The sequence below is a fragment of the Excalfactoria chinensis genome, unplaced genomic scaffold (genome assembly GCF_039878825.1).
Source record: "Excalfactoria chinensis isolate bCotChi1 unplaced genomic scaffold, bCotChi1.hap2 Scaffold_81, whole genome shotgun sequence".
In the NCBI taxonomy this organism is placed as follows: Eukaryota; Metazoa; Chordata; class Aves; order Galliformes; family Phasianidae; genus Excalfactoria; species Excalfactoria chinensis.
In genome coordinates this window covers 371,328-397,760 of record NW_027315714.1, presented here as the reverse complement: position 1 = coordinate 397,760, position 26,433 = coordinate 371,328, and the positions used below count along the sequence as shown (strand labels likewise).

General features: G+C 46.4%; 1 protein-coding gene and 2 long non-coding RNA genes across 3 annotated transcripts in view; 2 read left to right on the top strand and 1 right to left on the bottom strand.

Moving 5' to 3' along the window:
- The window catches only part of LOC140265252 (olfactory receptor 4S2-like), a 64,250-nt gene that overhangs the window by 11,778 nt on the left and 26,039 nt on the right, over window positions 1-26,433 (bottom strand). The window lies entirely within an intron of this gene.
- On the top strand, window positions 5,732-7,259 carry LOC140265265 (uncharacterized). Its single transcript, XR_011906225.1, has 3 exons — window positions 5,732-5,840; window positions 5,970-6,008; window positions 7,135-7,259. It is a non-coding gene; the product is annotated as an uncharacterized lncRNA (long non-coding RNA).
- LOC140265264 (uncharacterized) lies at window positions 7,554-9,314 on the top strand. Its single transcript, XR_011906224.1, has 3 exons — window positions 7,554-7,676; window positions 7,916-8,027; window positions 9,189-9,314. It is a non-coding gene; the product is annotated as an uncharacterized lncRNA (long non-coding RNA).

Genomic DNA, 26,433 nt, shown 5'->3' with positions numbered 1-26,433 from the left:
TGGCATGGAAATGGGCAGTGAAAGCTCTCTAAGGAATTACAAAGCCATGACATACCCATGCGATCTGCCAGACTTTCGGTCCCAGAACCTAGAGGGGAACCTGGATCACCTCCTCCAGTCACATCAGGAAGCAAACACGGGACAGAGCAACTCCCATTAAACATCCTTCCAGTCAGAATGACACAGGATGCAATTAAAGCTGGGGATTCCTTCCCAACACTCTTCTCTCCCTTCCACATGGGAGCACCTTGGAAACAGTTCCTGGGCGCCTGCAGGGGCACCCCCATCATATTTAAGTAACCAGAGCAGCTGCTCATAGGAGTGCCCTCTTGGAGCTCACCCCTGGCTCTAAACTCAGCTGCATGGGTTGGATTAAAGCTAGGCTTTGGTAAGCCACTGCCTGGTGTCAAAGCTGTAATCAAGGACAGAGGAGAAACACCCCCATTGCACATGCCCATCTCTTCCATAGTGACCTGCATTGATGGAAGGGGCTCAGGTAATGACATGGGGGGAGAGTTCCAAAGTTGCAGAGAGGCCAGGTGTCCTGCTGGCTGCTATTCCACAGCTTCCCAAATACTTTCTCCAGGTCATGGGAAACTGTTCTCAGAGACCTCATGGAAGAACATTCGGACCCTTGAAATTTTCTTACAGGGAGACCTTGGAGATACAGAGACAAAGCCAACGCAATGCGGACAGCATGGAGCACCAAGAAACGATGACCATCCGTGCTTCTCGGGGATAAGAACCCGCTGGCTGGTAACAAGCAGGATCCTTGCTGAACTATCCCAGCCAAATCTACAAACCAGTGAAGCCTGGTGACTTACCTCCATTACCCCGCTCAGGCTCATAAACAGGATTCCATTCAGCTGACTCACCAGCAAAGCCTGCAGGCACAAGTGTGATGAGACACAGGTGAGGAGAGCTTCCACTGCATGTGGGGGCCACCTTTTCCCTGAGACACCTGTAGGGTCTGGCAGTGGGTCAGGGAATGACACGGCCCAAATATGAAGGTCTGGGATGCTCTCCGGGTAAATAAATACTCGTGGTCCAACTGTGCAAGCCCTTCAAGGCACTAACAGACTTGGAAGACCTTGAGAGGATCTTAAGTCAATTTGCACCCAGTTCAATGATGAGAGCATGAAGGTTTCTGCCTTCTAGGAGACAGACACAACTTACCTCTGGGTTGTCCAACAGGCACAGGCAGAAAATCCGTGTCCAAATGACCATCCGGAAAGGGAGCACCAAGCAGAGCAAATCAAGCTTAATTTCAAAGGCTTCTCTTTTAGACTTGATTTCCCTGAGGTCTGATAACATCATAGAATCATAGAATCATAGAATAGCCTGGGCTGAAAAGGACCACAGTGTGCAGGGTCTCCAACCAGCAGACCAGGCTGCCCAGAGCCACGTCCAGCCTGGCCTGCAATGCCTCCAGGGATGGGGCATCCACAGCCTCCCTGGGCAACCTGTTCCAGTGCGTAACCAACCTCTGTGTGGAAAACATCAACCTAATATCCAACCTAAACCTCCCCGTATCGGTTTAAAACCATTCCCCCTTGTCCTATCACTATCCACCCTCGTAAACAGCCGTTCCCCCTCCTGTTTATATGCTCCCTTCAAATACTAGAAGGCCACAAGGAGGTCTCCCTTGGAGCTTTCTCCAAGCTAAACAAGCCCAGTTCCCTCAGCCTGTCCACATAGGAAAGGTGCTCCAGCCCTCTGATCATCTTAGTGGCCCTCCTCTGGACCCACTGGTTGCTCAATGAAGGTTTGCAGGCAGACTTTTCTCTTCTGCTTGAAGGTGATTTGCAGTAAAACTCCAAGAACCTCCCGACCCTTCTATCTGATTCATCACTGGACTCAGAAATTACTGAGGGGAACACAGACACACAAAGCACTTCTCTGCAGCCGCTCTTCCTTAGGCAACAGGTTCAAAAACACACGTGCAGGAAGAGCAGAAAAGAAAGTTGTGCGTACTGAAAGAATTTTGTTTGTTAGCAACAGAAGCCCATCTGACGCTCCTGGGTGTAAATCCCTTATCCAGAGGGTGCCAGTGATGCCACCTCCTTTGCAAACTCTTCACGTGTGGTAAGAAGCACCTGGGTCTCCCCCATTGTGGGGTCTCCCACATCCTCAAGGTCTCTCCAGTGGAGGTTTTCCCATGGGAAATGAGGCCAGAACAGTATTTCCAAATAACTCAATCTGATATTCTTCATGTGGTAACGTAACTTGAGGAAATCCGGCTTTCCAGAAGAATGACCTTCTAGCTAGGGAAATCCACAGCTTGGGACAGGACTCTAGACAGCTCACAGGCAGAAGGTGATGGGGCACTCACACCATTCTCCTCCCAGGCCGGGTGCCCAAGTACAGTGCTGAGACTTACCATGATTTGCATTTCTCTTTTGCCTTCCTAAAAAGCACACCTGCTTCAGGGCACATTTCATCCCACTGTTAGGCCTTGTAAGAAGCACTATGGCAAATCCACATGCAGAAACCACAGTCATTTCACTTAGTAACAGAGACACCATTCTGCCCTTGCTCCTGACTCTCGTCCCTGCCTCCTCCTGCACTGGGCAGTGTTTGTGGGCAATGAAAGAAATCCCCACATTCTGGAAAATACAGACAAAACAACAACAACAACAAAAAACCACAGGCAGAAAAGCGGCACTAACACATTGTCACTAGTGGGTACCTCCACATAAAGTGCTGTGCTAAAGGTGTGAGGTTAAAGGATCATCACTATCAAGATAAAAGTCATAGCATGGAAGATTTAGCGATGGCGTGCTGACTAGAAGGAAGAAACAACATTTACCTTGTAGCTTGTTCATTTTCTCTCTCTTATCATCGGGTATCTTATCATCATCTACGTAGCTCTGAGGTTGGCCAAAGCCTGTTGCCATGAGCTTTGCTAAACGCAACAAAGCTGTGGCTCATAGGTATTACACCATGTCATGTTTTTGCAATTCTGTGATTTTGCTATCAGTATTCCACATCATAACATCATGATAAAGCATGGATAATTTTGACGAATCTGCTGCTCACAAAAGAAGACTGAATGTCCCAGGGAACACCACGGTCAGTCATATGACACGGACTCTATATAATCTCACTTCAGTGCTGGACTCGCGCTCTTGGACCTTGCCAGCCAGGGGGGAGCCGTGTGGGAGCGTTCCAGCCGTTTCGCCTAGAGTTACAGTAGGCCTCTTGGTTTCGGGACTCACTCTCTTATTTTACTTGATTTGTTAGCCTTAATTCCAATTATATTGTATTATTTTGTGTTATTCTGTATTCCGATATAGTATTTAGTAAATAAGTGTGCCTCCTTAGATCGCTGCCGCTGTATTTATTTTCCTTTTCCCTTTTTCCCTTTTCCTTTTGGGATAGCAGCCCTGCAGGCTGTCTATACCCCAGTCATGGGTGCAGGTAGATTTTAGCTTAACCCATGACACACCGGCACATAGCATAGGGGAACTGCATAACCCAAGTGTCGAGGGAAGAAGAAGGGGGAACTGTTACAATTAATTACCACCTCTAGATTGATAACTGTAGGCTTCTTGTCACACACTGCTGCCGTCAAGCAGAACAGCACAGATGTTTACAACCGTGACAGGGATTTCTGCATACAAGCAACCAGACGAGGCTGAGCACACTCTCCTGTCTCTTTGCCATTCCTAGAAAGACCCAGAAGAGCTCAGTGTTCTCTTGCTGTTAGTTTACATAGTCAAAGCATTTCCAAAGGCACGCTGCTCTGTAGAAAAAGCTGCACTGTCCAGCAAGTTTGTTCAGGAAGAATGCAGCAGTATCAGTGCAGGTCATCCTGGGGGATCTGAATGCATTTGTGAAGAGAAGAGGGAAAGAAGAGGGAAGAGAGAAAAAAAACAGGCAATAGCACTGCTGTCCACAGGGGGCGGGGCTTGAGGCAGGGCCTGTGCCTGAGGGGGGCCTGGCACAGTTAGGGCCAGCTCAGGGCCCAGAGCAGTGGGGGAGCAGGCAGAGGCAGGGCCTTGGGGCCCAGCATGGAGGAGGACCAGGCACGGCTGGGGCCACCTCAGGGCCCAGACTGGAGAGGGACCCGGCACAGCTGAGGCCACTGCAGGGCCCAGGTGAGAGGGGAACCCGGCACAGTCGGGGCTGCTTTGGGGCCCAGGTCGGAAGGGGGCCCGGCACAGCCAGGGCTTTGTGGCAGCGCTCAAACTCTCAAGTTCAGCCTTTAACCATAACCTCAAATGGTAACTGTAGTGGAAGGCAGTAGCAGATACAGCTGCTTTACTCTAATTTTCCTAAGAATGGTGAAGGACTCAAGCTAGTAAACAAAAGCATTATTTCTGAAAAAAAACCCCACAAATCAAAACAAAAAGTCCCAAAGATACTTTTCTGAAGAACAGGTTCACAAAATGTTCCTATAGAGCAGATCTCCAAGTAGAGACTCTTCCTCATAGACAGCCAGCTCTTACATGAGATTAGAGAGGGCAGGAACCAAGCTCTCCCCCTTTTTTGCACAAATGAAATGCTTCCAGCTGTGCTCCACAGCAGAACATCTTTTAATGAAGATGAAAGCCTGTGAAATGAAAGAATCCTTTCTTCTTTCTTTCACATTTGTGTTTATGGACTGCAGTTCCAACCAGGTGGACTCGCAGGGTCTTGCAAGTGACACCTGGAAGCAGGTACAGAGTGGTGAGTAACAGCAGCCAAGGAGGTCTTTGGGCTCTGCAGGGTCCAAGTGTGGAGCATTACACACAGGAACAGCTGAGCATGAAGACAGTGGCAGAGCTGCAGAGCTAGCCATAGAAGAGAGGCACAGTGGCTCAGCTCATTTCCCACATTAACACAGGAAATAAGAGCCACGAGGGAAATGCAGATGCTTTCTGCTTTCCTCTTTTGTCTCGTGCCTTCTGCCCCCATCAGAGGGGAGGAATGAGCTGCACTTCCACAGAGACATTCCTCTCACAGCCACTCACACCTCAGGTGTGCAGGAGCGGGCTGGGGCTGCTGGTGGCAGCTGTGGAACCCTGCCATCTGTGGTGCCCCATCCTACCCTGGAGGTGGGCATGTAGAGCTGAGGACCTTTGACACTGCACAGATGACTGCAAGCAGAGGTATAGCAGAAGGAACACAAAGCATTTAATAACTTATCATACAAAGCAATGAGTAATGGAAATGACAATATTTCCAACCAAATATCCCCCATCCTAACAGTCATGTCTGATTTCCAAAATCCCACCCAAACAATATCCCATCCCCCTCAAATGCCTTCTCACTATCCCACCCCTGAATTTCCTTCCCACAATTCCCACCCAGTAATTACCCACACTAATTACCAGCATGCAGGGCATGGGGAACAGCTGTTCCTCATGTGCAGACACCTGAAGAAAAGAAGTGGCAGGGAACAGCCCCAGGCCACAACCCCATCAGCTGCTGGGGCAGCAGCATCCCTGTCAGTGGGGGATGTTGCTAGTGGTGGACAGGGACAGAGGGAGAAGGCACACCTTGGTGTAGCTTTGCATCTGCTCCTCTTCTGCTGATGTCCAGTCCTATCCTCTATAGCACTTTCCATTCTTCTGTCCTTCTTTCTTACCTGTATCCTTTCTTCAGTTCTGATCTTTTTCACTCCTTTAGTTGTTTTACCTGTATCTGCTTCTCCCCTCTTCTGTTCATTTACTGCTCTGGTCAGCATCTAGTGTCTGCTCTGCAACTCTAGGTTGGACTTTGTTTTGGGATGGAGAAAGGTATGCAGGGCATATATTTGTGCAAGAAAAGTCGTCTTGTTGTGTCCAACAGGTGATGAAAAGAAGCCCTTAGGAACCGGGACCAGAAAGGGAGCTTGTTTCTCCTAAGGCCACAGTGTAAGCTTGTGTAACTGGGAAGGATTCTGTTATACATCTCCTGGAAGTGCCTTTGAATGAATAATTTTGTGGACTTGTTTCCAATTGTTGCTCAGAGGAACTGAGGCTTTTATCCTTGTGTCTTTGCAGGAAGACAGATGGAAGGAGCCTCTCTGGTGAAATGCTCAGGTGCCATTTCTTTTCAGGGTGGTGGGTTTTCCTTGTTGTTTATTGTCATCTGTGCTTTGCTGTGCTGTGCTTTTTTTTTTTTTTAATTTTAATTTTTATTTTTGTGTGTGTTTATTTATTTATTTACTTAATTCTGTGTTACTTTCTAGAATTCTTCGAGGTTCATTTGTTGTTGCTGTGTTTTTCATCTATGCTTTGCTATTTTTCTTCTGATTTGCTGTATGAGAACTGTTGAATTACAGCTTGAGCCACTGATTATCACCTGGTCAGCCCTGGTCAGCAGGTGAAGGCAATGCAGCTGAGTGACTGGAAGGGGTGGAGCCTGGCTGCACCTCTCTTACAGAGCATTTCTGAGGGCTGACTGCCCCTGGGTGGGATTTTTTTCTGATGATTTCTCCTCTGTGCAGTTTGTTCTGTGCACTTCCATCCTCAGAGGTGGGTGAGCCATTCTTTCCTTGCCTTTGTAATATATTCCCATTGTGCCAGTATTTTTGCTGTTACAGGTGCTATGCGTTTTCTTTTTCCTTTTTTTTTTTTTTCTATTTGTTTTGTGTTTGTTTTTGGTTTTGTTTTTTTTTTTTAATCTTTGATACCCTGGTCTTTGGCTTGCTTTTTTTCTTTATAGGTCTTTGTATTGCTTTTTTTTTTTTTTTGTAATTTTTTTTTTGTTTTGTTTTTATTTTGGTTTTTGCTGTGTCATGTTAATTTGCAAGAGACTGTGAACACTCCTGGTTCAAAATGCAGTCGGCTCAATCAAATGTGTAAGAAATATATAAGGACTGCTGAGGCCAGGCTGCATTTGCATTTCTTTATGAACTGGGGTGTTGCTGTGGATGCCCTTATCTCCTGTTTTGTCTCTTTTGTGGTTGTTCAAGTGTGCCCCGGTGGCGCAGCGGTAGAATTCCCGTCTGCAACACCAGGGGGCCTGGGTTCGAATCCCCCCTGTGGAGCAGGGGGTAGAAGTGCTGCTCTGCTACACAGAGGGCTCGAATCCCGGGAGTTGGACTCGATGATCTCTAAGGTCCCTTCCAACTCGCACAATACTATGATACTATGATACTATGAATATTAGAACGTGCTGTGTCAGTGTTTGTGGCCATCCTGCTTTCTCTTCTCTGTCTTGCAGGTCAGCTTGTGCTACAAGTCAATGGTATCACTGTATGAATCGAAGGTCAGTTTAGGAGCAGCTGCTGATGGAAGGAAGCAAGTCCAGGCTAGTAAATGGAAGCATCTCCTGGTCAGGTGTTAGAGGTGGCTGTAACGATGTCTGTCATTGTAAAAACCAGAGGGCAGGCTGATCCAAGTGCTTGCTGACTGATGTTTAGGAGTATCTTGTTTTCCAGCTGTAATGAGAGGAAAGCTAAATATGCTGAGCCACTACAGCTTGTGCTGAAGTTGTGAATGTGCCCCCAGATGTTTTCTTTAGTGGTAAATTATGTTCTGGCACTCTGGTAGTCCTATCTGTGGCATGATCTGGAGAACCGTGTCTGGGTGCAAGCCTTGTGTGCCTGTTTCCATGAACCTTGCTTTCCTTCTCTCTTCAGAGTAAGTGCAGGATGCTTCCTTGCTGTTGGTGCATTCATCCAGGAGGCTGTCAGAAGGACAATTGCAGTATTCATAACACAGAGGGACAGGATGGGAATGGAATGTTGTTGCCACTAGTCAAAAGTAAGTTTCTTATGTCATGAATGATATAATTTTGATTATTCTGAGCAGTTGCAGTGTGGTAGAGGATGTCATGATACCATTTATTTGGGAGTGCAGGGAAGAGTTGTGAGAAGTGCAAAGGTAGTTTCTGTTTTGGCTGTGAAAATGGTGGAGAGGAGGAAACAAAGATGTTAAGACCTGTGAAAAAGGATGAAAGGCAATGGTTGTTTGTCACCTTAGTGCCCTTCTTGTCTCCCTAGAGCCCAGCTGACTTCCTGGGATTGCCGAATAGCTGCCTTTCGCTGCCTTTTGCTGACTCCTGCCTATCAGACCAAAAAGCAGTGGTGTAAAACTGAGTGGGAATTTGGTGGGGTAAGTCCTTGAGTATTCTTTATTTCCGTAAAAGGCATTGGATGTCTCTGGATGGGAGTCCAGATACCTGCCCAAGTGTATTACAGCAGTCATGGAATTTCTATTTCAGAGACTTTTTCAAAGCCCTTCAGGTAGAAAGGCAAAAGGAAGTGCAACTTTGGAGTAGTGAATGGTGCATATTAAAATGCAAAGAGGGCTAATTAACGTAAAGGGACTCCAGTCATGACGCAGTATAGCTTTCTTTATGATGGTACTCAGGAATTCTTCTGACAGTGAGTGATCCAGTCCCAACTCCAGGTGCATGCTCAGCTTGGAAATGCATGCACATAGCTTTTGCTTGGCCAGCTCCTTTGACTGCATTGCACTACATCATCTTGTCTTGATCTCTTAGCTCCCTCCATCTAAATCTTAGCTACGTCTAGACTTGTTGCAGGTGCTGACTGTTACTTTTATCCACGTGAGATCAATACAGAGCTGAATACAGAAAATAAGGTAGGGTGTTGCTGCACTAATTTGAATGTCTTAGGAGAATGATCTTGCTTAGGATAGGGTATCTACCACACTGCTGATTGTCATCGCCCCTCACCCTTTGTGGGAATCAGACTTGTAGATCTAGCTCCTTGAAGAGAGGGGCTCCTAAGGTATTAAGGCACGTAAACTTCAGAGTACCAGTTTGTGTGATGGCATTTATGGGGCAGAGCCCACAGGGAATATGCCTCTGTTGCCACTCAGTCTTGTGATGACACAGTGCCTGCTGTAGCCTGGGGTCAGTGGGACTGCAGGCACAGCGGTATGGAAGCTGAGCCAGCCAAAGCCTGGTATGCGTTGTGCAAGTTGCCCTGCCTGGTGCTGGGCTTAGTGCTGCCCTGTGCTGATGAGGCAGCCTGGGGTGGGTGTGGGGCAGCACTTTTTTCAGCTCCCTGCTGAGCAGGACCCTGACCAGCAGCTGGTTATTTGTTTGAGCAGTGGCGTGAGGGGGGGCACATTACACTTGATGTTACAGCCTCATAGAAATGTGGTTATTTTTAGAATGGTGCTTCTGACTGCTGGAGGACTCGTGTCATTGTCGCATCCCACTCTAGCAGATCCTGTCATGTGATTTGAGAGCACAGGCTGAGAGTGCAGGCTTGTTGGATTTCACCTTACCTTTCCTGTTGACAGGAACCAATGGGTGTCTTCAAGAATAGTTCAAGATGTCTCTGTTAAGATCGAGTTTTGCTGCACGTAACCGGAACCCTGAGCTCTTGATATTGTACTGCTGATACAATGAGTCTTTGCTACCGGCTGAAGAAGTAGGCATTGGAACGCAGAGCATAAGTGCTAGCTGCAGTAGATGATAGTATAGCTTGAGAAAGGCTGCCCCTGGGAGCTCTGGTAGTTTAGATCTTAGTAGCATCTGGTATTCTAAAGCGTGACTACTTCAGCTGATGTACTTCTCTTTGTATTGTTGGCTCTTCATAGTTGGTGGGTAATTTCAGCATCCAGCCCAGCAAAGACTACTGGTTGATGGACAGGCTTCTGTACTTCTCCTTGGAAGGCAGGAGGATGCAGAGAGTAACATTTTGCTGAAGGCAGAGTGATTTTAGAAACCACAGAAGGTCAACTTCAATAGGGATCATAGAGTCATAGAATTGCTCAGGTTGGAAAAGACCACCTTTAGGTGGTCAAGTCCAACCATAACCTAACCAAACTTACCCTAAACCCGGCAACCTGCTGCCCAATCATGACCCTGAGCACCACATTCAAATGGTTCTTAAACACATTCAGGGACGGTGACTCAACCACCTGCTTGGTTCTTCCTTAGAGGAGAAAGCTGTCAGAGATGTCACTGCAGGAGCTGGTACGGAAACTGGACAGAGGTGTGTCCTTGGCTTTCGAGAAGTTCCAGGACCTAAGAATCCGCCTGGAGAAAGTGATTGTGGGGAAGCCAGAGACACTGCAAGTTCCATCACAGCTCCCACAAGAACTGTGGTGTTAAATCTCATAGAATCATAGAATTGCTCAGCTTGGAGAAGGCATTAAGGATCATCAAGTCCAACCACAACCTAACCAGACTAGCCTAACTCTAACAGCCCTCCACTCAGTTTTGTCACTGAGCACCGCATCAGAATGATTTTTACACACATTCAGGGATGGTGACTCAACCACCTCCCTGGGGAGCCTATTCCAGTGCTTAGCAAGCCCTTCTGTCAAGAAGTTTTTCCTGATATCCAACCTAAACTTCCCCTGGTGCAGCTCAAAGCCATTACTCCTCATCCTGTCACCAGTGAGAAGAGACCAGCCCCGCTCTTGCTGTAAGCACCTTTCAGGTATCTGGAGAGAGCAATAAGGTCTCCCCTCAGCCTCCTTTTTCCCGAGCTGAACAGCCCCAGTTCCTTCAGTCGCTCCCTGCAGAACATATTCTCCAATCCTTTCCCCAGCTTTGCTGCCCTTCTTTAAACCTGCTTCTGCACCTTGACGTCCTTTGTGAATTGGGGTGCCCAAAACTGAACACAGTACTTGAGGTGAGACCTCGCCAGGGTCAAGTGCAGGGGCAGGATGACTTCCCTAGTCCTGCTCACCACTCCATTCCTGACCCAAGCTACGGTGCCGTTGGCCTTCTTGGCCACCTGGGTGTGCTGCTGGCTCATATCCAGCTGACTGTCCATCAGTACACCAAGGTCCCTTTCCATCAGGCAGCTTTCCAGCCTCTCCTCCCCAAGCCTGTAGGGTTGCTTGGGTTTGTTGTGACCAAAATGCAGGACCCAGCACTTGGCCCTATTGAAACTCATCCAGTTTGTCCTGGCCCATTGATCCAGTCTATCCAGGTCCCTGTGTAGCACCTCTCTCCCATCAGGCAGCTCGACCATCCTTCTGAACTTGGTGTTGTCTGCAAACTTACTGAGGGTGTGCTCCATCTCCTCGTCAAGATTGTTAATAAAGGTGTTGAATGGAAGCATCCCCAGTACCGAGCGCAGGGGGACATTGGAGTGACTGGCTGCCAACTGGATTTAACTCCGTTGACTGCAACTCGTTGGCCCCGTTTTCCAGACAGTGTTTCACCCAGTGCAGCATACGCCCATCTAAACTGTGGGCAGCCAGCTTCTCCATGAAGATGTTGTGGGGTACAGCGTCAGAGGCTTTACCACATTAACAGCCTTATCCTCATCTGCTAAGTGGGTCACCTTGTCATAGAATGGAATTACCATTCATAAACCCATGCTGACTGGACCTGATCCCCTGGTTGATCTTTAATTGGTCCACGATGGCTCCTGAGATGATCCATTCCATAACCTTTGCTGTCGCTGAGGTGAGACTGATAGGGCAGGGCCTGCTGGGTTCCTCGTCCCTACCTAGCAGCACAGGGGATTTTATTCCCAGGGAGTAACAAATCTTGCTATTAAAGACTGAGGCAAAGAAGGCATTAAGTAGCTCAGCCTTATCCTGATCCTTAGTCACCAAGTTGCTCTTGGTGTCCAATGAGGAATGGATTCTCCCTAGCCCTCCTCTTGCTGTTGTTGTATTAATAGAAATATGTATTGTTGTTTACCTTAGTGCCCAAGTTCGGTTCTAGCTGGGCTTTGGCTCTCCTAATGTTGTCCCTGCACAGCCTTGCTACATACCTGTTATCATCGTAAGTAGCTTGCCCACTCTTGCAGAGACCGTACATTTCCTTTTGCTCTTGAGTTCCAGTCAGAGGTTTCCGTTCAGCCAGTCCAGCCTCCTTGCCTGTTGTCTTCTGTGTCTTGGGGATGGTCAGCTCCTGCTCCTTTTAAATTACTTGCTTAAAGTATTGCTAGCCTTCCTGGGTTCCCACGCCCTCCAAAGCTACCTCCCGAGGAACCCTCTCAGCCATGGTACTAGAAAGGTTAAAGTTTGCCTCTGGGAGTCCGAGGTAGCAGTTCTGCTGACTCCCCTCTGGGGTTCATCAAGGACTGAGAAATCTGGCATCTCACGATCTCTATGAGCCAGACGGCCTCCAACCTTTCCATCTGTCACAAGACCTTTTCTGTTAACAAACAGCAGGATTTTGCTTCCCCTTGTTGGCTCCTTCACCATCTGTGTCAGGAAGTTCTCTCCCACACACTCTAGGGACCTCCGGGACTGTTCCCTATCTGCTGCATTAGGAATCCAGCAGATGTGTGGGACGTGGAAATCCCCCACAAGAACAAGGGGAAGAGACCTTGAGACCTCATCCAACCACCTATAAAGTGTCTTGTCCGCATCTTCATGCGGTTGGGTGGCCTGTAGCACGCTCCTGTGGTAATGTCAGTTTTACTGGCCTTTGCTTTTATTTTGACCCATAAGCTCTCACCCCTATCATTGCCATTACTGATTTCCATACATTCACATTCTTTCCTAACATAGAGGGCTACATCCCTGCCTTGCCTGCCTTGCTTGTCTCTTTTGAAAAGCTTTAGAAAAAGAAGTGGGAAGCTGAATTGATACTTGGAAAAATGAGAAATGTTTACAATAGTTTTTGCAGAAGAAGCCCTCAGTAGGCAGTCATTCTGTTCCACTTTTGGCTAGGCACCAGTTGCTTGTCTTCCAGAATGTCTGCATATGGATGAATCACAGCACGATCCTGGGAATTTTTAAGCAAGGTAGAAAGGAGGACCCGGGCAACTTCAGGCTGGCGAGCCTCAGCTTTGTGCCTGGGAAAATCAGGGAGCAGATCCTCCTAGAAGTGATGTTAAGGCACACACAAGACAGAGACCCAAGAGAGCCAGCATAGTTTGACCAAGGGCAGATCTTGCCTGATCAATTTGGTGGCCTTGTATGATGGAGTGATGGCTTGGGTTGTCGGGGGAAGGGCGATGGATGTCATCTACCTGGACTTCTGCAGAGCCTTTGACATGGTCCCTCACCACATCCTTCTCTCTAGACTGGGGAGGTGTGGATTTTGTGACTGTTCAGTGGATTAGGAATTGGCTGGCTGGACACAGCCAAAGGATTGTGGTCGATGGTTCTGTGTCAGGGTGGAGGCTGATCACAAGTGGTGTCCCTCAGAGTTTTGTCTTGGGACCGATGCTCTTCAACATCAGTGACACAGATGATGGCATCGAGTGCGCCCTCAGCAGGTTTGCAGACGATACAAACTGAGCAGCGCAGTTGATACATTGGAGGGAAGGGAAGCCATCCAGAGGGACATGGACAGGCTGGAGAGGTTATGGGTGTCCCATCCCTGGAGGCATTCATGGCCAAGCTACCCATGTTTGACTTCTTTGTTTATCAGTGGGGCAAGAGGAAAATCCTCTTTCTTATTCTTTTTTCTTTTTTTTTTTTTTTCTTTTCTGTAAAACTGCAAAAGCACTCGGAGGAAGTTGGATGGCATCAAGGGCACGTGTTTTGGATTCTGCTTAGGTGGAGATAACTGTAAGGAAGGGAAAGAGCACTTGTGGGGCAGGGGGGGTTGCTTAACAACCTACAGTGAAGTACAGAGTAGTAGTAGTGTTCAATCACTGTTTTCTGAAAGGCAGTACAGTTCTGAGCTAAGCAACAATTAAGCCAGTGATTTTCAACATCAGTTTCTGATGATAGTGGCTACCTGTGTTCAGAGGGCACACTTAATTCACTGTGCCTGTGGAAATTCTGATGAGCAATTAGCAAAAATACCCTTGTTGTTAGAGAGAAACAAGAACGCTGTCCTCCAAAAAGTAATCAGTGCCATTTCAGTAAGTGACACCTCTTCATTGTACAGGAGGAAAAAAAAAGCAACAAAACAAAGCCTACAGGTGAGCCTAGCATATTAGTAAAATCAGAACAAAATGTTAGGAAAGACAAGACTGTGCTTGAGTATTCCCAGTAATTAGCGCCTGAATTCCAGAATGGGTTTCTGAACCTTTCTTTCATCCTCCAGGTCCTATGAAGGACGGTGCCTTCATTGTAATCTCCATCAGAAATGCCTCCTTTCTCAGTGAAAATCCAGCCACTGGATTAAGGGCAAAAATGATGTGCGGAGTAGAAGTTGTTACTTTTTCTCTCTGAATACAGCCTGCTTCAACACACTTTAAATCAGAAAACCTTTAAAACCGATGCAAAGAGAAGCATGTTTGGTTGTTTTGTGTTGTTTTGTTTTAAATAGCTTTGAACAGCCAGATCAAGTAGCTAAGAAGCCTCGTTCCAGCTTTTCTGTACTAAAGGAGTCACGGTGAGTGTTTTCTCTAACAGTTGTAGCGTTGGGACACACGCTTCTCTTTTTGTCATCGACTGAGTATTGTTCTCTCTCCTTATTAATATCTTGCAGTGTAGAACGTTTCACGTGTAATGAAAAGCTGGTGTCCAGAAGATCAGTGGGGCCAGATCCCAATGTTGCTGCACTCATCAGTAACACGTGTCCAAGCCCTGATGTATCTGAAGCTGATCCGGAGGGAATGCGAGCCAGAATCAGCTGACGCAGTGCCAGCAAGCTTTCAGTCAAGGCCTTAAGGAAGGATGAAGATGCAGGCTGGGAACATCACCCGATTTGACCACGTGTAACTTGATGCTAGAAATACACCAAGTCCTTGCTCCCTGCATAGCAAGAGATTCCTCCATTCTCCTCCCAAGGCTGCCAAAGTAACTTCTGTGTGATGAGTGCTGAGATCAAACTTTGTGTCGCTCCTTGCAAGTTCTGTGGTAGCGAGATACTGTGTTACCCACTCACAGGTATCGTGCCTTTGGTAACAGGGCGTAACACAATGAATCCTGTACCAGCGCCGCTGTGATAGGCCAACAAGGTACCCTGATGCCAGGGTGAAGGCTGATGTTGCAGATGCCTTCCTGTCACTGGAATACATGGAGTTTACAGAGCCTTGGACGTGGGGCTGTGCTGCTTTATTTATCTTTGTTGTTTCCTTCTGGTTACAGGGAGGCGTCTGTCCCTTCTGCCGCTGTGAAGTTGCTGCGGGGAATGAAACCATCTGCAGCTGTGGAAGGGCGGTCACTGCATGAGGAGGGGCTGCGCATTCAGACATATGGAACTTGATGTGAGTGTTTGCCTAAAGATGTGTTCTCAAACTCAGTCCCCCAAACCAATGAAGGAGGCTACATGTGCTTTTACAGGCTAGGTTCATTGACTTTAAAATGATACTGGTGTTGATGACTAGGAGGGGGGCTGGGTGGTTGTACAGGGAAGACGATTGAATGCTGCCAGAGATCTGTGTTTATCAGCCAGGAAACAGTGGGCATTGGGCTCCCATGAGCTGGGCTTGATACTGATCTACCGGGACTCTTCTCTCCTGGATATCTTCAGAGAACATTGTTTTAGCTGCTTGTAGTTTTCAAGCGCGGGGAAGGAAACGGTGGTAAAGAACTAAGAACCTTCCAGATAGTTTTGGATAGGGCGGTGGATGTAGCCTACCATGATTTCAGCAAGGCATTTGATAGTGTCCCCCATGACATCCTTATAACAAAGCTGAGGGAGTGTGGGATAGATGAGTGGACAGTGAGGTGGGTTGAGAACTGGCTGACTGTCAGCGCACAGAGGGTCGTTGTTGGCAGTGCAGAGTCCGGTTGGAGACCTGTAACTAGCAGTGTCCCCCAGGGGTCGATGCTGGGTCCGGTCTTGTTCAACGTCTTCATCGATGACCTTGACGAGGGGACAGTGGCCACCCTCAGCAAGTTTGCTGATGATACGAAGTTGGGAGGATTGGCTGACACGCCTGAAGGCTGTGCTGCCATTCAGCGAGACCTGGCCAGGCTGGAGAGCTGGGCAGTAAGAAACTGGATGAGGGTCAACAAAAGCAAGTGTAGAGTCTTGCACCTAGGGAGGAATAATTGCATACACTAGTACAGGTTGGGGGATGACCTGCTGGAGGGGAGCTCTGCAGAGAGGGACCTGGGTGTCCTAGTGGACAACAGGTTGGCCATGCCATCAGTGTACCCTCATGGCCAAAAAGGCCAATGGCATTCCATGGTGCATTAGAAAAAGCATGGCCAGCAGGTCAAGGGAGGTGATCCTCCCACTCTACTTTGCCCTGGTAAGGCCTCATCTGGAGTACTGTGTCCAGTTGTGGGCTCCTCAGAACAAAAAGTACAGGAATCTCTTGGAAAGAGTCCAGCAGTTCTTTCTTTCTGAATGTTCTTTCTTTCATTCTTTCTTTCCAGAGATCATCACTGGGGAGCATTTTTATCTGATTCAGACTCTTTGCTTTGCCGTGATATTGTATTCAGGTGATTTGCTTTACTCTTGCATTTCTAGACCTTGTTTTGCTTTGCTTTCTTTTCCCTGTTTGTTTGTTATTTCCCTGCTTAGCTTTTCTGTAGTGCCCCTTTTGCTTTGCCTTCCATGGTCTTTGTTTCATTTTTGTCGGTTCTTTGTCTTTCCTGTTCCTTTCTTTGCATTCTTCCTTACTGAGAGCATTCTTTTCCTTTTGAGACAATGTATTTTCTCTTTGTTTTGTGTTTCTCCTTTCCTTTTCACTCTTCCTTGCCTAGCTTTACCTTCCTTGTCCCTTCTTTCCTTGTCCCCTAGCCTGTGCCTTTCCTCTTACTTTCCCTTCACTTACCTGATGTTCTCTCACCCTCGATTGTTCTGTTTTGTGTATTCGTTTCTGACTTCTTAAACTCCAGCCTCCTGTTTTGGCTTTCCTGCTCTGCTTGATGCATTTGCTGTCTTATTCTCATTTCCCAGGTGGGTCCACGCCTCCTGAGCAAGGCTGCCTGTTCCCTTGTGGTGGTCTTGCAGCTTTTCCTCTGATGGCAGGCTAGATTGATGCCCGGTAGCTACCCTGACCTCCTCCTTGGCATGACTGCAGGTGCTCTGCCTTCCTCCAGAGAGATGTTTTGTTCTAATTGTCATCCGCAGATCCATTTTGGGCTGCTGACCCTGATGTAGCATCTCTGGTGGGCTTAGCAGCGTGCCCTGTAGCTACCCTTTCCTCCTGCCAAGCATGGATGCTGAGCTTTTGGGGTCCTCCAGACTCAGTTGTCATCTCTGCATTCTTTTCATCTGTGCATTTCCGTGCTGCGTTTCCCCTTGAGTGCGTTTCCCTTTTAGAGCTTTTCCCCTTGAGAGCTTTTCCCCTTGAGAGCTTTTCCCCTTGAGAGCTTTTCCCCTTTTGGTGCATTTCCCCTTTAGTGCTTTTTCTTAGTGCTCTTTTTCTCCTTCATTTTTTTTCCTTCGTGTCTCTTGTTACTGCTCTTCCGTGCTGCTCTTCCGTGATGTTCTTCATTAGTAGTTTTCTTTAGTGGTTTTTTACCTATATGCTTTCCTCTGGTGGCTGGCTAAGTCTGTGCATGGTCGCTACCCTTACCTCCTTCTTGGCATGACTGCAGCTGCAGTCTTTTCCGTTGCTTTTTTACGCTGTTGTTTCTGCTGTATGGCTTGATGATTGATTTCTTTGTTGCTTTTCCTTACTATTAATTCTAATTGTGACAAAACCAGGCAAAGTCTAGTGCGATACATAAAGGGATAGCTTTATTCAATTAAGCTAGGTGGTCAAGTGAGCAAAACAGAGCTGGGCGCCAGGGGGAGTCTACACTCCACAAGGTCACAATTTGAGCAAAGGATCAGTTCTGCATTTATACAACTCTTATCTCCTGAATGAATTCCAGTCATTCTAGCGGATGTGCAGGTTGTTGCGGGAGATGCGCTTTCTTTTCTCATGATGGTTGTGAGGGTGAAAGTCAGCAGTCTTTTCCATTATTCTTTGGTTATTTTCTAGCAGCTTAAGTATCCTGGCAATGTGTAGTTTGCAATGCTTGCAGCTACTTAGTTTCCATCGTTTGCAACACAATTTACATTTTACAACACTGTTTCCATTCCAGGACATCTGAGAAAGCAACATTGAGTTTCGAATTGACTAACAAACTAAACCCTTACCTACCACAGCTTGTTCTGTGTTACGATGAATTGTTGCATTTTCTTTCAGATTTGTTAATGTTGTTCTTCTTTGATTGCAACCGAGTGCGTCCCTAGCCTGTGTGTTTTTACTTTCTGTCCTTTGCTTCATTATTATTTCCTCTAATGGCTGCTGAAATCCAGCAGACCCATTCTTGGCTATTGACCCTGATGTAGCATCTGTGGTGGAGGTAGCAGCATGCCCTGTAGCTACACTTTCCTCCTCCCAGGCATTTTCCATACTGTTTTTGCTTAGTGTTTTTGCATATTATTTTTGCATATTCTTTTTGCTCAGTGTTTTTGCTCAGTGTTTTTGCTTAGGGTTTTTTATAATGGTTTTCTTTGATTCCATGCGTGTGTCTGCTGCCAGTGTGTGTCTGCTGCCAGTGTGTGTCTGCTGCCAGTGTGTGTCTGCTGCCACTCTGTGTCTGCTGCCACTCTGTGTCTGCTGCCACTCTGTGTCTGCTGCCACTCTGTGTCTGCTGCCACTCTGTGTCTGCTGCCACTCTGTGTCTGCTGCCACTCTGTGTCTGCTGCCACTCTGTGTCTGCTGCCACTCTGTGTCTGCTGCCACTCTGTGTCTGCTGCCAGTGTGTTATTTCATTCTGTGTGTTAATAGTTCTCCATTTACTCTCATGGCTACTGAAATCCATGCCTGGTAGCTACCCTTTCCTCCTCCTTGGCATTACTGCAGATGCTTTGCATTCCTCCCAAGAGATGTTTGGTTGTAATTGTCATCCACAGACCCAATCTGGGTTGGTCTCCCTGATGTTGCATTTCTGTTTGAGTTAGCAGCATGCCCTGTAGCTACCCATTCCTCCTCCCAGGCATGGATGCTGTGCTTTTGGGGTCCTAGAGACTCTGTTATCATCGCTGAATTCTTTTTCTAAATCGTTTTTGATATTAAATTTCCCTAGTGCTTTTCCTTCCTACTATTCCTTATGGTATTTGCTTATGGTTTTGCTTATGGTTTTTGTATATGGTTTTTGTTTATGGTTTTGGTTATGGTTTTTGCTTAGGGTTTTTGCTTAGGGTTTTTGCTTAGGGTTTTTGCTTAGGGATTTAGCTTATTGTTTTTGCTTAGTGATCTTTCCTTAGTCATTTTTATGTCGTCTTTGATTCCATGCATGTGTGCCTTGCCAGTGCGTGTCTCCTGCCAGTGCGTGTCTCCTGCCAGTGTGTGTCTCCTGCCAGTGCGTGTCTTTTGCCAGTTTGTGTCTCCTGCCAGTTTGTGTCTCCTGCCAGTGTGTGTCTGCTGCCAGTGCGTGTCTGCTGCCTGTGTGACTGTGTGTGTTGCCAGTGTGTTATTTCATTCTGTGTTTTAATAGTAATCCATTTACTCTAATGGCTACTGAAATCCATGCCTGGTAGCTACCCTTTCCTCCTCCTTGGCATTACTGCAGATGCTTTGCATTCCTCCCAAGAGATGTTTTGTTGTAATTGTCATCCACAGACCCAGTCTGGGCTGGGCACCGTGATGTTGCATTTCTGTTTGAGTTAGCAGCATGCCCTGTAGCTACCCATTCCTCCTCCCAGGCATGGATGCTATGCTTTTGGGGTCCTAGAGACTGTTCTCATCGCTGAATTCTTTTCCTATATCGGTTTTGATATTAAATTTCCCTAGTGCTTTTCCTTCCTACTATTCCTTATGGTATTTGCTTATGGTTTTGCTTATGGTTTTTCCTTATGGTTTTTTGCTTAGGGTTTTTGCTTAGGGTTTTTGCTTAGGGTTTTTGCTTAGGGTTTTTGCTTAGGGTTTTTGCTTAGCGTTTGTATTTAGTTTTTCTATTTAGGGGTTTTATTTTGGGTTTTATTTAGAGTTTTTTCTTAGTGTTTTTGCTTAGGGTTTTAGCTTAGGGTTTTAGCTTATTGTTTTTGCTTAGTGATTTTTCCTTAGTCATTTTTATGTCGACTTTCTTTGATTCCATGCATGTGTGCCTTGCCAGTGCGTGTCTCCTGCCAGTGCGTGTCTCCTGCCAGTGCGTGTCTCCTACCAGTGCGTCTCCTGCCAGTGCGTGTCTCCTGCCAGTGTGTGTCTCCTGCCAGTGTGTGTCTCCTGCCAGTGCGTGTCTCCTGCCAGTGTGTGTCTCCTGCCAGTGCGTGTCTCCTGCCAGTGTGTGTCTCCTGCCAGTGCGTGTCTCCTGCCAGTGTGTGTCTCCTGCCAGTGTGTGTCTCCTGCCAGTGTGTGTCTCCTGCCAGTGTGTGTCTCCTGCCAGTGTGTGTCTCCTGCCAGTGTGTGTCTCCTGCCAGTTTGTGTCTCCTGCCAGTGCGTGTCTGCTGCCAGTCTGTGTCTGCTGCCATTGTGACTGTGTGTGCTACCAGTGTGTTATTTCATTCTGTGTTTTAATAGTAATCCATTTACTCTAATGGCTACTGAAATCCAAGCCTGGTAGCTACCCTTTCCTCCTCCTTGGCATTACTGCAGATGCTTTGCATTCCTCCCAAGAGATGTTTTGTTGTAATTGTCATCCACAGACCCAATCTGGGCTTGGCACCGTGATGTTGCATTTCTGTTTGAGTTAGCAGCATGCCCTGTAGCTACCCATTCCTCCTCCCAGGCATGGATGCTCTGCTTTTGGGGTCCTAGAGACTCTGTTGTCATCGCTGAATTCTTTTTCTATATCGTTTTTGATATTAAATTTCCCTAGTGTCTTTCCTTCCTACTATTCCTTATGGTATTTGCTTATGGTTTTGCTTATGGTTTTTGCTTAGGGTTTTTGCTTAGGGTTTTTGCTTAGGGTTTTTGCTTAGGGTTTTAGCTTATTGTTTTTGCTTAGTGATTTTTCCTTAGTCATTTTTATGTCGTCTTTCTTTGATTCCATGCATGTGTGCCTTGCCAGTGCGTGTCTCCTGCCAGTGCGTGTCTCCTGCCAGTGCGTGTCTCCTGCCAGTGCGTGTCTCCTGCCAGTGCGTGTCTCCTGCCAGTGCGTGTCTGCTACCAGTGTGTGTCTGCTGCCATTGTGACTGTGTGTGTTGCCAGTGTGTTATTTCATTCTGTGTTTTAATAGTAATCCCTTTACTCTAATGGCTACTGAAATCCATGCCTGGTAGCTACCCTTTCCTCCTCCTTGGCATTACTGCAGATGCTTTGCATTCCTCCCAAGAGATGTTTTGTTGTAATTGTCATCCACAGACCCAATCTGGGCTGGTCACCGTGATGTTGCATTTCTGTTTGAGTTAGCAGCATGCCCTGTAGCTACCCATTCCTCCTCCCAGGCATGGATGCTGTGCTTTTGGGTTCCTCGAGACTCTGTTGTCATCGCTGAATTCTTCTCCTATATCGTTTTTGATATTAAATTTCTCTAGAGCTTTTCTTTCCTACCATTCCTTATGGTATTTGCTTATGGTTTTGCTTAGGGTTTTTGCTTAGGGTTTTTGCTTAGGGTTTTTGCTTATGGTTTTTGCTTAGGGTTTTTGCTTAGGGTTTTTGCTTAGCATTTGTATTTATGTTTTCTATTTAGGGGTTTTATTTTGGGTTTTTATTTAGAGTTTTTGCTTAGGGTTTTAGCTTATTGTTCTTGCTTTGTGATTTTTCCTTAGTCATTTTTATGTCGTCTTTCTTTGATTCCATGCATGTGTGCCTTGCCAGTGTGTGTCTCCTGCCAGTGCGTGTCTCCTGCCAGTGCGTGTCTCCTGCCAGTCTGTGTATGCTGCCAGTCTGTGTCTGCTGCCTGTGTGACTGTGTGTGTTGCCAGTGTGTTATTTCATTCTGTTTTTTAATAGTAATCCATTTACTCTAATGGCTACTGAAATCCATGCCTGGTAGCTACCCTTTCCTCCTCCTTGGCATTACTGCAGATGCTTTGCATTCCTCCCAAGAGATGTTTTGTTGTAATTGTCATCCACAGACCCAATCTGGGCTGGGCACCATGATGTTGCATTTCTGTTTGAGTTAGCAGCATGCCCTGTAGCTACCAATTCCTCCTCCCAGGCATGGATGCTGTGCTTTTGGGTTCCTCGAGACTCTGTTGTCATCGCTGAATTCTTTTCCTATATCGTTTTTGATATTAAATTTCCCTAGTGTTTTCCTTCCTTCTATTCCTTATGGTATTTGCTTATGGTTTGGCTTAGGGTTTTTGCTTATGGTTTTTGCTTAGTGTTTTTGCTTAGTGCTTTTGCTTAGGGTTTTTGCTTAGGGTTTTTGCTTAGCGTTTGTATTTAGGTTTTCTATTTAGGGGTTTTATTTTGGGTTTTTATTTAGAGTTTTTTCTTAGTGTTTTTGCTTAGGGTTTTAGCTTAGGGTTTTAGCTTCTTGTTTTTGCTTAGTGATTTTTCCTTAGTCATTTTTATGTCGTCTTTCTTTGATTACATGCATGTGTGCCTTGCCAGTGCGTGTCTCCTGCCAGTGCGTGTCTCCTGCCAGTGTGTGTCTCCTGCCACTGTGTGTCTCCTGCCAGTGCGTGTCTGCTGCCATTCTGTGTCTGCTGCCATTGTGACTGTGTGTGTTGCCAGTGTGTTATTTCATTCTGTGTTTTAATAGTAATCCATTTACTCTAATGGCTACTGAAATCCATGCCTGGTAGCTACCCTTTCCTCCTCCTTGGCATTACTGCAGATGCTTTTCATTCCTCCCAAGAGATGTTTTGTTGTAATTGTCATCCACAGACCCAATCTGGGCTGGTCACCGTGATGTTGCATTTCTGTTTGATTTAGCAGCATGCCCTGTAGCTACCCATTCCTCCTCCCAGGCATGGATGCTGTGCTTTTGGGGTCCTAGAGACTCTGTTGTCATCGCTGAATTCTTTTCCTATATCGTTTTTGATATTAAATTTCCCTAGTGCTTTTCCTTCCTACTATTCCTTATGGTATTTGCTTATGGTTTAGCTTATGGATTTGCTTATCGTTTTTTGCTTAGGGTTTTTACTTATGGTTTTTGCTTAGGGTTTTTATTTAGAGTTTTTGCTTAGGGTTTTTGCTTAGGGTTTTTGCTTAGGGTTTTAGCTTATTGTTTTTGCTTAGTGATTTTTCCTTAGTCATTATTATGTCGTCTTTCTTTGATTCCATGCATGTGTGCCTTGCCAGTGCGTGTCTCCTGCCAGTGCATGTCTCCTGCCAGTGCGTGTCTCCTGCCAGTGCGTGTCTCCTGCCAGTGTGTGTCTCCTGCCAGTGTGTGTCTCCTGCCAGTGTGTGTCTCCTGCCAGTGTGTGTCTCCTGCCATTGTGTGTCTCTTGCCAGTGCGTGTCTGCTGCCAGTCTGTGTCTGCTGCCATTGTGACTGTGTGTGTTGCCAGTGTGTTATTTCATTCTGTGTTTTAATAGTAATCCATTTACTCTAATGGCTACTGAAATCCATGCCTGGTAGCTACCCTTTCCTCCTCCTTGGCATTACTGCATATGCTTTGCATTCCTCCCAAGAGATGTTTTGTTGTAATTGTCATCCACAGACCCAGTCTGGGCTGGGCACCGTGATGTTGCATTTCTGTTTGAGTTAGCAGCATGCCCTGTAGCTACCCATTCCTCCTCCCAGGCATGGATGCTCTGCTTTTGGGGTCCTCGAGACTCTGTTGTCATCGCTGAATTCTTCTCCTATATCGTTTTTGATATTAAATTTCCCTAGTGCTTTTCCTTCCTTCTATTCCTTATGGTATTTGCTTATGGTTTTGCTTAGGGTTTTTGCTTATGGTTTTTGCTTATGGTTTTTGCTTATGGTTTTTGCTTAGGGTTTTTGCTTAGGGTTGTTGCTTAGGGTTTTTGCTTAGGGTTTTTGCTTAGCGTTTGTATTTAGGTTTTCTAATTAGGGGTTTTATTTTGGGTTTTTATTTAGAGTTTTTTCTTAGTGTTTTTGCTTAGGGTTTTAGCTTAGGGTTTTAGCTTATTGTTTTTGCTTAGTGATTTTTCCTTAGTCATTTTTATGTCGTCTTTCTTTGATTCCATGCATGTGTGCCTTGCCAGTGCGTGTCTCCTGCCAGTGTGTGTCTCCTGCCAGTGCGTGTCTCCTGCCACTGTGTGTCTCCTGCCAGTGCGTGTCTGCTGCCATTCTGTGTCTGCTGCCATTGTGACTGTGTGTGTTGCCAGTGTGTTATTTCATTCTGTGTTTTAATAGTAATCCATTTACTCTAATGGCTACTGAAATCCATGCCTGGTAGCTACCCTTTCCTCCTCCTTGGCATTACTGCAGATGCTTTGCATTCCTCCCAAGAGATTTTTTGTTGTAATTGTCATCCACAGACCCAATCTGGGCTGGTCATCGTGATGTTGCATTTCTGTTTGATTTAGCAGCATGCCCTGTAGCTACCCATTCCTCCTCCCAGGCATGGATGCTGTGCTTTTGGGGTCCTAGAGACTCTGTTGTCATCGCTGAATTCTTTTCCTATATCGTTTTTGATATTAAATTTCCCTAGTGCTTTTCCTTCCTACTATTCCTTATGGTATTTGCTTATGGTTTAGCTTATGGATTTGCTTATCGTTTTTTGCTTAGGGTTTTTGCTTAGGGTTTTTGCTTAGGGTTTTTGCTTAGGGTTTTTGCTTAGGGTTTTTGCTTAGGGTTTTTGCTTAGGGTTTTTGCTTATTGTTTTTGCTTAGTCATTTTTCCTTAGTCATTTTTATGTCGTCTTTCTTTGATTCCATGCATGTGTGCCTTGCCAGTGCGTGTCTCCTGCCAGTGCGTGTCTCCTGCCAGTGCGTGTCTCCTGCCAGTGCGTGTCTCCTGCCAGTGCGTGTCTCCTGCCAGTGTGTGTCTCCTGCCAGTGCGTGTCTCCTGCCAGTGCGTGTCTCTAGCCAGTCTGTGTATGCTGCCAGTCTGTGTCTGCTGCCTGTGTGACTGTGTGTGTTGCCAGTGTGTTATTTCATTCTGTTTTTTAATAGTAATCCATTTACTCTAATGGCTACTGAAATCCATGCCTGGTAGCTACCCTTTCCTCCTCCTTGGCATTACTGCAGATGCTTTGCATTCCTCCCAAGAGATGTTTTGTTGTAATTGTCATCCACAGACCCAATCTGGGCTGGGCACCGTGATGTTGCATTTCTGTTTGAGTTAGCAGCATGCCCTGTAGCTACCCATTCCTCCTCCCAGGCATGGATGCTGTGCTTTTGGTGTCCTAGAGACTCTGTTGTCATCGCTGAATTCTTTTCCTATATCGGTTTTGATATTAAATTTCCCTAGTGCTTTTCCTTCCTACTATTCCTTATGGTATTTGCTTATGGTTTTGCTTATGGTTTTTGCTTATGGTTTTTTGCTTAGGGTTTTTGCTTAGGGTTTTTGCTTAGGGTTTTTGCTTAGGGTTTTTGCTTAGGGTTGTTGCTTAGGGTTTTTGCTTAGCGTTTGTATTTAGGATTTCTATTTAGGGGTTTTATTTTGGCTTTTTATTTAGAGGTTTTTCTTAGCGTTTTTGCTTAGGTTTTTTGCTTAGGGTTTTAGCTTATTGTTTTTGCTTAGTGATTTTTCCTTAGTCATTATTATGTCGTCTTTCTTTGATTCCATGCATGTGTGCCTTGCCAGTGCGTGTCTCCTGCCAGTGCGTGTCTCCTGCCAGTGCGTGTCTCCTGCCAGTGTGTGTCTCCTGCCAGTGTGTGTCTCCTGCCAGTGTGTGTCTCCTGCCAGTGTGTGTCTCCTGCCAGTGTGTGTCTCCTGCCAGTGTGTGTCTCCTGCCAGTGTGTGTCTCCTGCCAGTGTGTGTCTCCTGCCAGTGTGTGTCTCCTGCCAGTTTGTGTCTCCTGCCAGTTTGTGTCTCCTGCCAGTTTGTGTCTCCTGCCAGTGCGTGTCTCCTGCCCGTGTGTGTCTCCTGCCAGTGTGTGTCTCCTGCCAGTGTGTGTCTCCTGCCAGTGCGTGTCTCCTGCCAGTGCGTGTCTCCTGCCCGTGTGTGTCTCCTGCCAGTGTGTGTCTCCTGCCAGTGTGTGTCTCCTGCCAGTGTGTGTCTCCTGCCAGTGTGTGTTTGCTGCCAGTCTGTGTATGCTGCCAGTCTGTGTCTGCTGCCATTGTGACTGTGTGTGTTGCCAGTGTGTTATTTCATTCTGTGTTTTAATAGTAATCCATTTACTCTAATGGCTACTGAAATCCATGCCTGGTAGCTACCCTTTCCTCCTCCTTGGCATTACTGCAGATGCTTTGCATTCCTCCCAAGAGATGTTTTGTTGTAATTGTCATCCACAGACCCAATCTGGGCTGGGCACCGTGATGTTGCGTTTCTGTTTGAGTTAGCAGCATGCTCTGTAGCTACCCATTCCTCCTCCCAGGCATGGATGCTGTGCTTTTGGGGTCCTCGAGACTCTGTTGTCATCGCTGAATTCTTCTCCTATATCGTTTTTGATATTAAATTTCCCTAGTGTTTTCCTTCCTACTATTCCTTATGCTATTTCCTTATGGTTTTTGCTTATGGTTTTTTGCTTGGGGTTTTTGCTTAGGGTTTTTGCTTATGGTTTTTACTCATGGTTTTTACTCATGGTTTTTGCTTAGGGTTTTTGCTTAGGGTTTTTGCTTAGGGTTTTTGCTTAGGTTTTTTGCTTAGCGTTTGTATTTAGGTTTTCTAATTAGGGGTTTTATTTTGGGTTTTTATTTAGAGTTTTTTCTTAGGGTTTTTGCTTAGGGATTTTTCTTAGGGTTTTAGCTTATTGTTTTTGCTTAGTGATTTTTCCTTAGTCATTTTTATGTCGTCTTTCTTTGATTCCAT